We start from the raw sequence: 15,241 nt of genomic DNA on the forward strand, positions 1-15,241 counted from the left end.
TTTAAACCATGCAGGCAAAATCACTCCCTCTCCACGCAGGGGCTGAACCATTGCCAGGGTTGCTAAATTGGCAGGGCAAAGGGCCCCATGCCATCTGTCCTCACATTGGTTGGATTTAGGTCTTGAAGTGAGAATTGGATTAAGAAAAAAGAAAATAGCACGAACATCACGGGGAATCTTTGATAGGTTTCTCTTAGCACGTAGGATGAGCCATCAGTAGGAGAAGCAGTGGAACAAGGCAGGACTCAGAAAAGAGAGGAAGGAGGCCATGCCTAATGCCAAAAATGGAGTCAGACCTTTGCCTTTTAAGTGGAGACAGGGCTTTTAACCTCTCACTCTCTCTCTCTGACTTTTTCCTTTTTTAATTTTTCTTTTCTAGGAAGAAGGAGAAGGGAACTAAAATTGCTTTTCTGTCTTTAAGGCAAATAGGAATAACTGTAGCTGGTAGAAGTAGAGTAACTACACTTTTCAAACTCTTTTCCTGAACTTTGCTTTTATTCATTTGCACCTCAGTCTATAATGCACCTGCCACTCATAATTTTTATTTTTGAGACTCAAAGCAGTGAAGTTATATGTCTTGACTGAATCCCACAGCTGGGAAACTATTGGACAAGGACAAACTTGTCCCAGCCAATAGTTTTTCTTTTTTTAAGAGGAAACAGAGGGTCAGTGAAGTTAAAAGTAAGGACTGAGTTCACAGTTAGCAATTGTGAAGCTGGCAGTTTTGTGACTTGGATTAAGGCTGGTGTTCTTCATATAGTACATGCTGTGCCAGGAGCCTTCTGTGGCTCTGGGGTTTTCTAAGAGGCAGTGGGAGCATGATTCCTTAGTGATCACACATTAAACACCTAAAAGTATTTTATAACAACCAAGGGAAGGCACTAGCCTTTGGTCTTGTTAATTTGGGCTGCTGTAACAGCCTTTGGTCTTTGTTAATTCAGGCTGCTGTAACAAAGTACTGTAGACAGGGGAACTTATCAACAATGGAAACTTGTTCTTCATAGTTATAGAGGTTGGAAGTCCTAGCTCAGGGTGTCAGCATGGTTAGGTTCTGGCGAGAGCACTCTTTCAGTTGTAGACTGCCAACTTCTGGTTGTATCCTCACAGCAAAGACAGGGAGCAAGGTGTTTAGTGACTGCTAGGAGAGCACTAATCCATTCCTGAGGCTCCCCGTCTGCTTGACCTCATCTCATCCTAGTCACTTCTCAAAGGTGCCACCTACTTACACCATTGCATGGAGGGGTAGTATTTCAATGTATGAATTTTAAGGGGATATAAACATTCAGTCCATAACAACTACAATCCTAAGAAGAAGGCTATAAAAATGAGATGTGGAAGAAAGAATTCTATGGCACTTTAGAGAGAGAACAAGGAAAGGTTTTTTGAAATACATGCTCCACATGGGGTTTGTCCTGTTGGAATCTACCATGTAGAGATTGCCATCCCTGGGCACAGAATGGTTACTCAATGAATGTTAGCAAAGGAATGATACCACCTCATTGGGCCTGGACTTAAATCTGTGTTGTTTATTCTCTGTTCTGGCACGTGGAACAGGACTTATGCAGCCTTGTAGGTTAATGGAAAAGAGAAAAAGAAAGAGTTACATAGGTTTTCAATTGATGCTGAATAACCTGAATACTATGCCTTCATAGGGCTAGTACTAGGTCTTAGATGAAGGCATGGTTCTTGTTCTGAGAAATTGCCCAATATGGATTGAATATTTTCTAATAAATCAATGAGGGGGCAGGGTTTTAATTATAGGCCTGTGAGTGTATATGTACTGGAATTTCAATTGGGAAGTAGAACCCATTCTGGGGCATCAGGGAAGCTGTTGGATTTGCAAGACTGTCACTTCATTTGGTTCTTTTTGAGCCTGGTCTATCATAGCAACAGGTGTGAATAGGATGAGACTGTGTCAGAAGCAATGTGATCGTGATTCTGATGGTGTTGATGGGAGAAAAGGGTCAGGAATAAAAGTGAGGTATAATTAAAGAATGGAGGGGCGCCTGGGTGGCTTAGTCGGTTAAGCGTCCGACTTTCGCTTGGGTCATGATCTCGCAGTTCGTGGGTTCGAGCCCCGCGTCGGGCTCTGTGCTGACTGCCAGCTCAGAGCCTGGAGCCTGTTTCAGCCTGTGACTCCCTCTCTCTCTGACCCTCCCCTGCTCACGCTGTCTGTCTCTCTCTCTCTCCTAAAAATAAATAAAACATTAAAAAAAAAAAAGAATGGATTTGTTCAGTAATATTTTAATTTTAGAGCCTGTTATGGGTTGAATTGTGTCCTCCTGAAAGGATATGTTGAAATCATAACCCAAGCACATCAGAATGCAAACTTTGTTAGAAATGCAACCAATTTAAGATGAGGTTGTTTGGGTGGCCAAAGCCAAAATGACCAGGGTTCTTGTAACAAGAGGAGAGACACACAGGACGGGGAATACCCTATGATGACACAGACATGCATGGGGAGAAGATGGCCATGTGGAGATGAAGGCAGAGATCTGACTGATGTGGCCACAAGCCAAGGAATGCCTGGGCTGGTAGAAGCTAGCAGAGGCAACGAAGGGTCCTCTGCTATAGGTTTTGGAGGGAGCGCAGTCCCGCTGACAGGTTGATGGAAGACAGCTGGCCTCCAGAACTGTAAAAGACATTTCTGTGGTTTTAACTGACCTAATTTGTGGTACATGTTACAGAAGCCCTCAGAAACTAACACAGAGACTTAAGTTTATAACTTTGACACACCATTAGTTTGGAAGTTTTTAAAAAAAAATTTTGGTAAGGTTTATTTATTTTTAAGAGAGAAAGAGACAGAGTGCTAGTAGGGGAGAGGCAGAGAGAGAGGGAGACAGAGAATCTGAAGCAGGCTCTAGGCTCTGAGCTGTCAGCACACAGCCTGACTCAGGGCTTGCATTCATGAACTGTGAGATCATGACCTGAGCCGAAGTTGAATGCTTAATCGACAGAGTCACTCAGGTGCCCTGTAATTTGTTTTAAAATAAATGATCTGAGGTTTTTAAGGAATACAAGTATGATAGACCATTTTCATGTGTTGTAGAGGGAGAGACCATGGCTTTAAATGCTGGTGGTCAGCGATCTTATGACTAGCAGCTACAATTTCTCTTTAATTAGCCCTTGAGATAATGTATTCAACTCTTCTAGGCTGTCTAACAGAAAGACTGCCCTGTCTTCACGACATGGTATACCGCTCCTTCAGCCTTTGCTCTTGATTATAGGGAATGGGAGGAAATCATCCCTGAGTCATCTTCCAGGACCCTACAATTGCCACTTAAGCCTTTTGAGCAGCATAAGCACCAACAGCATAAACACAGTGCAATAAACCTTCTTCTTTTGCTGACTGTGCAAGTTTGCCAAATTCTATTAATTTCTATCCAACCAGAGACTGAGTACAGGCCTTCAGCCTACATTTACATTGCTTGTCTACACTTTGAAGAAGACGTAAGGTATAAATTCACTCACACTGTTTGGATACCTGTATAGTCCCAGATACTATGCTCATGTTGTCTTGGGTAAGCATTTGCATGGTTTCTTAAGGTGGGCATCACCCCCATTTTTTATTGTTATTACTTAAAATTTTTTTAATGTTTATTTATTTTTGAGAGAGAGGGAGAGTTCAAACAGGGGGGTGGCAGAAAGAGGAGGACAAAGATCTGAAATGGGCTTCGTGCCAACAGCAACAAGCCTGCATGGAGCTCGAACTCACAAACTGTGAGACCATGACCTGTGCTGAAGTGGGACGCTCAACTGACTGAGGCACCCAGGCTCCCCATCACTCCCCTTATAAAAAGAAGGAGATTGAATCTCTGAGAGTTTCAGTATTACAAAATCAGAAAGCAGGTGGGTCAGGCTTGACCTAACTCACACCTGGCCAACTCAAAACCATTCCTTGCTCTGCTTTTCTTCCCAGACTAAACTTCATGTCTTGCTCCATGCCTGCTTTTCTTTATACTCATACTGGCTCTGCAGGGCCCTCTGGGTCTTATTGTGACAGAGGTAAGAGATAAGAGGGGTCAATAAAGCCCTCTCCCCAAGTCACATTCTCAAGGCCCTCTTCCTTCTTCCTTCCAGCCTGGTCCAGGGCCACTTTCCAGACATGTGGTTCTCCAGTACATCTTGTCCAAAGTGGAGATGAATGTGGTGAGGAGAGAAGATGGGAGTTTTCAGTTCAGAGTTTCATTTAATAGCCTGCATGAAGTTCAGTTCCCTTAACTGACTTTGAGGACTCCATTTTGTTCTGGTCCACAGTTTGTTATCTAGGTAGGTGGAGTAACATGGAAGTTGACACCGGGCTCTGTATTGGATATTTTTATGTGCTACCACAGATCCTTTAGGCCATCTGTCAGGACCCAGCTCTGGCTACAATCACATTCTACATGAGCTTCATCAGCCATCTCTACTGCATCTACTCCATATCTACTACTTAACAGTCTGCCAGCACCTAACCTGATATTCACTACTTGAGCCTCTCACCTCCAATTCTGAACACCTCATTTGCCTCTGAAGCATGAGGTACTCACTTAAGCCCAAATGGAAGTATAAGGGAGTTAAATCCTATAGGGAACATTGGGAAATATAATCTGGCAGATAAGCTTTTCCTTTTCATGCCTCCCAAGGGACTGTCAAGGACTCAATAGTTTTTAAGGACCCTAGGAAGATAGCACTATGCAATAGTGGGATGGAACACTTACTTGGGCATGATACAAAATGCTGAGCCAGCTCAGTGCCATCATATCACATTGGGTCTCCTTCCTAACATCACATTCCCATTTGCCTTCATCCTAGTTTCCCTAAGATCAAATTTTCTAGTAGTGCTTTAAACTCTTTTCTGGGGACCCAGGTTAAGACAGATTTCTCCTATGGTTGGTTTTATAGTGTTTTCTCTGAATCATGTGGGACACTTGTTAAAAATACAGATTCCAGGAACCCATTCCAGACCTATGATTAAGATCTCTGGGCTTTAGATATAGTGCTGTGCATTCTAAAAAGGCTCTGATGGTGATTCTCATGCACATCACAGTCTGAGAACTGTGGTGCCCCAGTGTTCCAGTCTAGGGTAAAAGGAGGAAGAAGGGCAGGGTATGTGCCCTCAACATCTTATTTGTCTGGAACAACTGAGAAATGTACAGCTATGGCTTGCAAACTCACCTTTCATCTTCCAAAATATGATACACTTCCTGCCACAGGTGAATGATTCCAGATACATGTGATTGCAAAAGAAATCTTAAAGCCCATTCAAGAAAAGTCAGTTATGGACCTGAAGTCACCAGAAGCTACCACATAGATTCAGGACAGTAATCTCACTGACATTGGATTGGCCTCATGCCTGCTTCCATCCCAGAGTTACCCATGAGGAACTGCTTTGCATTCATATGATTTGTTTAACATCTAAAATCTGGGGACATGGATGTTTGGGCAAAACTAAGACAATCTTCAAAAGGTCTACACAACTGACTTAATTAAGAAAGTCCCTACAGAGTTGGTGATGGAGTGGCCAAGAAATTTCTCTTTGTGAGCAAAAGAAACTACTGATAGTATTGTAAGTATTATTGTAGGGAAAACAAAATTTCAGCAATGAAGAACTTGTGAGGGAGAAAATTAATTATTGCTGAATTCCTTCTAAATAATTCACTCTCTAAGTTCAAGGGTCCAACAGGAATGGCTTCTCATACTTGAACACATTTTTCATGTAGCTAGCAATGCAACTGGGTACGTACAGAGTACATTTGCTTTCAATTTGCTTTTTTATAGCTTCCTTTTCAGTAAAACTACCTAGTGTGGCAGGTGAAGAATGGACTAGGATGTCACACAGAAATGGCTTCAAAACCCAGCTTGGCTCTTCACTATCTTGGGAACATTGAACAAACTATTCATTGTGTCTAAATTTTGGTCTACTTATTTGGACAATGGACACTTGGTTTTAGCTTTCATAGGTTGTGAGAATAGCATGAGGCTAACTATAAAAGGGCATAGTATGGGATAGGAATTTAAGAAATTGTCATGAAGTGTCTTTGTCAGCTCATCATTACGGTAATTAAACTGGGACAAGAAGACAGTAACAGTATGCATCTATGGAATTATTGATGGTTTTGTGTTGATTTGTGTGATATAAATAGGACTGTGAGTACAAAAGCTGACATAGACATTTTTCCCCCCACTCTGGATAATATCTTTAGCAGAACAGAAAAAGAAAGGAAAGTTAACTTGGTTGCTGCATTGTGAGACCCCAGTCTATGCAAGTAGGACTAGAAGTTGTAATTCTATGGTAGAGATGGTGGTGTCATTGGTGGTGGTATGGTGGACTACATCAGATTTAGGGAAAGTTACAAACTAATTGGTCTAGAGTTTCATGGGCATATCATTCTGAAGAAATTTGAAAACATGGGTTCAGCTTCCAGAGGTCCTTTGAGGGAAAGCTCTATGCTTAAGTTGATTGTTTGGGCCCTTATACCAGTAAAATACCTAGACTGTATTATACCCTCAGTAAATGTTAGTTGAAAAGTGAATACATAAATATATGATAGGTTTGTCCATATTTCTGAAAATCTGTTAAGCTAATTTTGTACTTGGTATTCCCTGCTTTTTCCTCCCACACTTAGATCCACCTGTCTCTTGATGGAGCACCTTTCCAAATCCTCATATTTTTCAGATATTTCCACCTTCTAACTGAAATCTGCAAGGGAAGGTCAGGGAGCATTATTCACCATAAGTTGTGATGGAACTCTCATGGACCCTCATTGGGATAGTTAATTTTATATGCCAGTTTGACTGGGGTATGGAGTGTCCCAATATTTGACGGAAATTATTCTTGGTGTAGCTAAGAGGGTGTTTCTGGATGAGATTAATGTGGAAATCAGTAGACTGATTAAAGCAGATTTTCCTTCCCAAAGTTGGTGGGCCTCATCTAATAATTTGAAGACCTGAATAGAACAAAAAGATTGAGTAAGAGGAAACTCTCTTGGCTTGACAGTTTGAGCTGGGACATTGGTCTTTTCCAACCTTTGGACTTGTACTGAAACATGGGTTCTAATTTTGAACTCAAGCCTGCCAACTTTCAAACTGGAACTTAAGCCATATACTCTCCTGGTCTTCAGGCCCTTGGATTCAGTCTGGAATTACAATTTGACTCCTCTAGGTCTCTCTCTTGCTGGTAGAAGATCTTGGGAGTTTTATTACCCTTGTAACCACACAAACCAATTTCTTATTATCTGTCATCTATCTATGTATCTATCTATCCAACTGTCTAACTCCAAAGCCAAAGAAATGTTCATGGTGATTTTACAGTGACTCTGGAATTATCATTATTTTGCCTGAGAGACATAGGTGGGTTCCAATTATACATCCACAGTGCTTCACAGTCTCCAAAAATTTAGCACTTATTACCTCATTCAAACCTCAAAATCTGACTTGTGATGTAGGTACTATTTTTAATTTTACAGATAAGGAAACTTGAGACTCAGTGAAATGGAGAAACCTGTTAATCATACAGCCTGAATGCAGTGACCATGCTGGAGCTCAGATCTGACTCCAAGCCATGTGCATCAACCCTTATTCAAGGACAAGTAAAGGGCTTTAGGCTCTTACTGGACCTAGGTGAGGACAGTTACCTGAAAAATTTCTGTCTTTTATAAAGTAAAAGAAACATGGTTCTGTGTAAACAATGCAAATGGGAATATGCAAATGTCATGGCAGAATATATGCATGGTGTATCTATAATTACACAGAGGTTTTGCATTTAGAAATTGTATCATTCAATTGTTTTACTGCCTAAAACACTTCAGCAAATTGGGATGACTTCAACCTGATTGAAAATGATGATCATCTTTTGCACATGTAAGAGGTCTTAGCAGCTCTACTCTTTTCCTAGTTCAAATTTCTCTAAGTCCTCAATTAATTCTGTAACTTGAAGATGCCATGGGGCTATCACCATCCAACTTTTATGGACATGAATAAGATATATTTGTTTTATTTTTTGTCAATACTCTGACAAGGAAACGCTTAAAATTATGCTACAGATTTTGTAAGCAGATATTGTCTATTTCAGGCTTGGTGGCATCTATTGCCATAGACATAAACTTCAATCCTCTCCTTAAAACTGTTCCCCCCCCCTTGTCTCTTCCCTGCCAGTGTGGTTGAATGTCCTACACTAAATGACATGTCCTGTTTCCTCTGTACCAGGTTGGATGTGCAAGAGCAGAGCTGAAAACTTGCATTACTTGCTAGTACTATAAATTTCCACTGAACTGCTGGCCTTTGCCATGTTTTGTGCTAGATGTTGGCAGGATGAATAAAACCCAGCCCTGGCTCTCAAGGAACTTTTAGTGAGGTGAGAGACTGAAAATAAACAGACAAATTGTTTGGTGAATGAACAAACAATATATATGCATAAGGGGTCTTGGGATAAAGCTGGTAATATGCAGGAGCTGATCATAATAAAAGCTCACATAGTGCTTGCCATGGGCCACCATAATTAGGGCTTTACCTATATTACCTCATAATAACTCTGTGAGGTAGGTTACTATAGTCCTCATTTTATAGATGGGGACACTGAGGCATGGAAAAGGTGAAGTAGCATGGAGGTATGTGAACTGAGAGTTGAATCCAGGTAGATTGCCTCATCCACTTAGCTGCTATCCTATACTATCTTAGCTGGTGGTCAGGGGGAGAAGGAGTGGTTAACCAGTCAGAGGAAGTGGGAAGCACATTTGATTTAGACAGAATTGCCTATTCTGAAGCAGAGACTGGGAAGATGAGGCAGAGATGGAGACCTGCAGCTTGGGATGTCTGTGGCACACAGGTGTGAAGACACATGTACCAAAGGTATGACTAGACATATGATAATATTTATCTTACCCCTTCCAGTTAAAGACTTCCCTGTTTTATTCTGAAGGCAAAAATAAGCCATTAAAGAATTTTATGTAGAGGTGTGTCATGACCCGATTTCCATTTTCCATGAGGTCATTTGAAGGAAGTGTGAAGGAGAGTATCTACAATATCTAGTAGAGTATCTAGAGTACGTAGTATCTAGGAAAGCATATATTCAGAGACTAGAGAGGGGACTCAAATCAAAGAGACCAGAGGGGAGACTTTTAGAATTGTCTAGGTACGGGGGAAAGAAAGATGGTGCAGGCAGAAAGAGCAAGATGGACTAGAAGGCTTTTAATTGATAGTCTAGACAGGTGAAGAGCGAGATGGTGAGGACTGTGGCCAGGTTGGATGGGTCTATAGAAATATATAAGATGGATCAAGGAGGAGGAAGTTAACCCTGTTTTGGATGTTGAAGGCTAGAGGTACTTGGGATGTATGTTTGTGATGATGCATGCACGTTGTGGGTGAATATGGTGGGGATCAGCACCTGGAGAGAGGGGCTGACAGGCAGCACTCTGGGTAGAAGTGCCTGGGGGCTTCTCACAACAGTGTCTAGTGATATGGGCAACTGGCTAATTCTCAAGGAAGGAGGTGCTGTAGGAGCTTCTAGGGCAGCCAAAATCGTCAACACTATTCATTTGCACCACCATTTCTTGGATATGAGTCTGGAATTATCTCCAGTCATGCCTTACTCTTGAGTTGTGAAAGTTATCCACCCAAATTGAATTATTATTTAATAAAACATTAGAATAGTGCCTGGAACTTAGTCTTTGCTGCACATAGTCATTGCTGTGCAAGTGCTGATTAAGCAAAATAAAAATATGAACTCCCATCTAGATAGCAGCTTGAGGTTTTTCTTCTTGCTTGATACAAGTTGGACCTTGGACAGGAAATAGAGATGTCTGAAGGGAGAACAGCATCTTAGAAATAGGCTGAAGAAGACTATAAGAAGGACCATCCAAAGACTGAAAAGCTCATGTCAGCAAAAGCTCATGTCACCTCAGGCTCATTTCTTCAAGAAGGCGGTGTCAACAGGGCAGAACCCAAGCAATAGAACAATTAAGTTAAAGATGGCAAGTGATTTATTAGGTTTGGAATCCATCTCAGAGATGAGGGTTGGCATGTGCCTTGTGGGATTATTAATGATAATAGTCTAAATGTTTACGTTTTAGTCCTGCTGCATTCAGCTTTGGACCAGAAACCACAGGCATTAACTATACCACTAGCCCTCATGTCATAAGTGTCTACTTTCCATTTCATAAAGTGTTTCAATAATCATTTAATGAGGGCCTAACATGTGCCAAACAAAACAGACAATGTCTTACAGGGGAGACATACGTTTATGTGTATGTTTAATGTCTAAACATGACTAGCCTGTGTTCCTTGCTCTGTGCTCTTATGCTTCTTGCCTGAAGGTCTTTTGTTTTAGGAAATTCTGCACTTCTTAGTGTAATTGAGGAGAGAGACAAAGAAACTATCCACCTCCTCCAATGAGACTGTAAGCTCCAAGAGAACAGAGTTGTCTGGGTGTACACGCCCATGTGTCTAAGAGCCTGGCACATAAACACATATGGAATAATTATCACAATTTCAGGAAGTGCAATGAAGACATAGTACAATGTCCTTTGAGAGTATGTAACTGGGGTATCTTATTTAAATGAGGGGATATTCAGACCAGAGAAAAATTCCCTGAGGAAATGACAGCTAAAGTGAGAGTTGTAGGAGGAACAGGGAGGTAGCTAGGGAAAAGAGGGGAGAGCATTCTAGGATGTGGGGTGGGGGAAGATCCCCAAGTGAATACAGTTAGCTGAATTCTTTCTCATTTCAAATAGTGGTTTCCTTTAAGCTTCTGTAAAATGCCATTTCAGGAAATCATGTTTTCTGTTTTGTAAAATGACTCATAAAAGAGCTATTTTGTTGTCATTGGCATTAAAAATAAATTCGGAACGAAATAACTTGGAACCATGTTTATTTTCATTCTTGATTTTTTTATATAAAATGATGAAACTGCAAGTTTAATTTTTCTTCTGCAGTTTTAAAAATGGATTTTTTTCTTGCTGGCTGATGTCAGCTGCCTACCCTGAACCCCTGGGGATGGTGCTACCTTCAGGTCTGTTCCCTCCCTCACTTGATCAGTCATACTTCGGAGGAGATCCATGTCCATCTCCCATGTTGGGTAGGGAGGATATGTTAGGACAGCACAGCCACTCCTGATTCCAGAGAGGACATATCTGCTCATGGCAGCCGGTGCAGTCAGAGCTCCGGTACACATGGGGTCTAGCCTCCCTGGGCCTGGCATTCCAGACACTCTACTTCCTGGCTGTGGCGTTGGGGAAGAGTTAACTCTCTGAAGCTCAGAGGCCTGAACTGGGAAACGTAAATGACACGATTATATACCGTTGGGTAAAATATTTGGCACACAATTGGTTTGCAGTGTGTATAAACTAAAACAGACCTAGTCCCTGCTGGTTTTCTTACCTTTCTTAGATTCATCCCTAAATATATCCATCTGGATTTGAGACTCCTTAGTCCCACAAAGAATGAAGGGAACTCCCTATAAACATATCCAGATGGACACGGGCATCAGGTGCTATATACTTGATCAATGGAAATGCTTCTGGGGTCAAAAATCAGGGCATCCTAAATCAGATGGATTTTCTATGCAGATTTATTCCTGAACATGAGTCGGTGGGGGGCTGGATGAGAGGCTTAGGGAGTAAGGAGTAAACTCTAGTGAGTGGAAGACTCAATGGAACAACATTCTCCTTGGGTGCATCAAGGGCTCCAGAGTCTCATTGAGACCAAAGTGTTCAGTGTGGCATCTAAGTATAGAGCGAACAGGATGGTTTGGCTTAGGTGTGGGAAGTAGGTGCAATAGAAATGCCTTCATAAAGCAGAGAAACACCAATAATAGTAGGGCAGAGGGAATGGGATCTGGAGGCTGAGGCTCCTTCTATTGTACGTGTAGAGGAAGAATTGAAAACAACACACACTTACGTGTTAAGACCCATTTGTCCTTCCTCAGTTGGTATGACCTTGGGATATAGCTAGTTACACCTAGACACTGTATTACTTTTTAATTTGCTGCTATAACAAATTGCCAAAAACTTAGTGGCTTAAAGAACACAATTAAACAAAAATCTAATAGTTCTGGAGGTTGGAAGTCCAGAATGGGACTCACTGGGCTGAAATTCAGGTGAGGGCAGGGCTGTGTTTCCTTCTGGAAGTTCTATGGGAGAATCTATGTCCTTGCCTTGTCAACTTCTAGGGGCTGTTCTTGTTCATTGGCTGGTGACCTCTCTTCCATCTTTAGAATCAGCAGCATAGGGTTGAGTTTTCTCAGGTCACACTCCTCTGACCCTCTCTCTCATTTCCCTTTTCCACATTAAACGACTGGGCCCACCCAGATAATCCAGGATAATCTCCCAATTTTAAGGTCAATTTATGAACAACCTCAATTCCATCTGTTACATTAATTCCCCTTTGCCACATAAAATAACACATGCCCTGGGAATTAGGGCATGGATGTCTTTGGCACTGCCGCACAAATCAAATGTGCTATTTACATTGGGTGAGGGGGCACTGGACTAGTTTCAGAAGCTACGGGCTCTGGTTTTGGTGTCACTGTTCATGAACTGTGTGATCCAGTGAGCCATTTTGTTGGATGGTTCCCTATTTCTTCACCTGTGAACCACCAGTGCTGTCTAGAGACAGAGCAAGTAAGTGTAGGAAGATGAGGAAGCAGGAATGGGGTAGATCTGTGTTAATGCCTTGCTCTATTCTCTAGCTGGGTTAACACACTTGTATATTTATAAAGATTTTGCAGCCATTACCTGCCAAAAGGGAAGAATGAGGGAAACAGGTATAGTGGAAAGCCCACTTGCCTCAGAATCTTGGAGTTCCAGCTCAAGTGTGTCTTGAAGCAAGTTACCCTCTTTCTGCTTCTCATCTGGGCCTTCCCTAGAAAAGTCATGTAGAGGCACACCTGCGTGGCTCCGTCATTTGAATGTCTGACTTTGGTTCAGGTCATGACCTTGTGGTTTGTTAGTTCACCCCTATATTTAGCTAGTTGCTGTCGCTGCTGTCAGTGCCGAGTCCACTTTGGATCCTCTGTCCCCCTCTCTCTGCCCCTGCCCCACTTGCGCTCTCTCAAAAATAAATACACATTAAAAAAAAAAAGAGTCATGTAGAATCTGAACTCCTAGACCTCCAGTGCCTTCCCAATAGCTGTGACTCTATTACTATAAATTCAAGGCTAAAGGAGCTTACTTGGTGGAAACTTAGAGACCATCCCAGGATTTGTTTCTGTGTTGAGCTGACTCCACACTGAAATTTCCAGTCAAGGGCAGCATGCCAAGACTCCCTGGTATATAAGCAGGATGCCAATGTAAACACTAGGGCTTTGGTAGGGAAGGGGTAGATTTTCTTTCAATCCTTTCTGAAGCATCTTAAAGTATTCAGAGTCTGGGATCAGCTATGGGAGTTGCAGGGAGAGAAGAGAATACATATCATTTGTGTACATCTCTTATGGATGTCATGGGATGTTCATTTTCCTCATTTGATCTCTCCTCCAAGTCCTTAAATTATACAGGGGGTGTTGTTATTGCCTTCATACAGATAAAGAAAGTGAAGCCCACATTACCCAGTTGGACATTTACCAGACCAAGGCACTATACATCTCCTTTCCCTACAGAAGTCTCTGAGCTATCACTTCTAGTGTCTTCCTTAGGACACAGCTAAGGTTCAGTCATTCATTCAGGGAATAGGAGAATAAATGATACCTGGTTGTCATCCTTAATCATCTTATAGAAAATTGGTAGGAAAGTGATGGCACTACAGGGCAGTATGGGTTCCCATGGAGGAAAGCACAGGGTATGTTTAGACCCGAGGAAGTTGCCTGAGCCTGTGTGGAAAAGGTTAGCAGTTTCCCAGAGAGGAAATGATACTTGACTTGAACACTGGAGGACCAGGATGGGATGAAAGGTTTCCAGGCAATGGAACAGAGGGGAGAGATGCCTCGGTATTCTCAGAGAAGAGTAGGTGGTTCTCTCAGATAGAAGAGGAGGCAGGAGGAAGCTTGGCATAGTGGACAGCATCCAGTGCTGATGTCAGAGAGTCCTAGGCTCAAATATCATCTGTGTCACTTATTGCTGCCACTTAATCTTTCTGAGCACTGGGATTTCACATCTGGAAGTAGAAATATTCTGCATCACTTCATGATGATTATATTGGCTAATAGTAAGAATAGTTAACATAATATTTATTATTCCAGACACTGGTCTAAGTGCTCTATACCCATTAATTTTTTAAGTTTCTCAAATTTTTGTTTTAGACACTACAATTTTCCCTGCTCTATAGATAAGGGACCTAAACACAGAAAACCAAGTAAGTTGTCCAAGGTTACATGCGATTCAGCGGAAGAACCAGAATTCAAATGCAGTCATGCTTTAACCAGTCTGCATGGAATATGTATTCAGAGCACCAAAATATGGTAAGTGCATGGCAGGCAGCGGGGGTTTTGTTGAGCAGAGGAGGTGGGCAGAGGCCAGATCATGAAGGGTTCTGCTTGTTTTTTATCCTATAGGCCCTTAAGAGCTCAAGGAAGGTTGGTCATGACTTGTCAGATATTCATTTTAAGATGATCACTCTGGTTGGCCATATATAGGATGGCCTACAGCAGATAAGACAGAATATTGTCTTTAGAAGACATTGAAGGAAATTTTAAGTTTTTTGAAAGAGATTCAAGAGCCCTTATCCCTAGACTTTAAAGTATGACAGAAGGAAGTCATAGTGTCACAGTTTAAAGGAAGAGAGACCAAGATTCTACTCGAGATGGCCAAAATGCCATGGAGACCACTTTTATGATTATGTTCTAAGTTGTCTTTCCAGAGTTTTCTATGCAATGAACAAGTCTATTGAAAAGCCTGGCTTAACAAGTCAGTTGGTTGAACATAGAAAACAGCACTAAACTACTATGCTTAAGCAAGGATACTCAATTAATAGTTTTAGTAAGTAAGCTTTATATTAATAGAATTCCCTTAATCATGGATAGTGATATCGTACCAGGTAGGAATCAGGAGTTTTGAGTTTAAGACTTATAATCACTTTGTATCCCCATTTGTAAAATACTGTACTTGGGAGACTCAAAACATTTTCTTCACTGGAAGGTACTTTACATAAAATATCTATGAAGCTGATATTTATTGAGAACCACTGTTATAACTAATAGCTAAATATGTCTAGACACCACACTCATAGTTCTTTTCTTGTTTAATCATTACAACTCTCATGTGAAGTTGACATGATTACTATCCCTACTTTATAGGTGAAGAAATAGGAGTCTTCAGGAGATTAAGTCATTTTC

The sequence above is a fragment of the Hyaena hyaena genome, unplaced genomic scaffold, assembly GCF_003009895.1.
Source record: "Hyaena hyaena isolate Hyena2069 unplaced genomic scaffold, ASM300989v1 scaffold_328, whole genome shotgun sequence".
Taxonomy (NCBI): domain Eukaryota; kingdom Metazoa; phylum Chordata; class Mammalia; order Carnivora; family Hyaenidae; genus Hyaena; species Hyaena hyaena.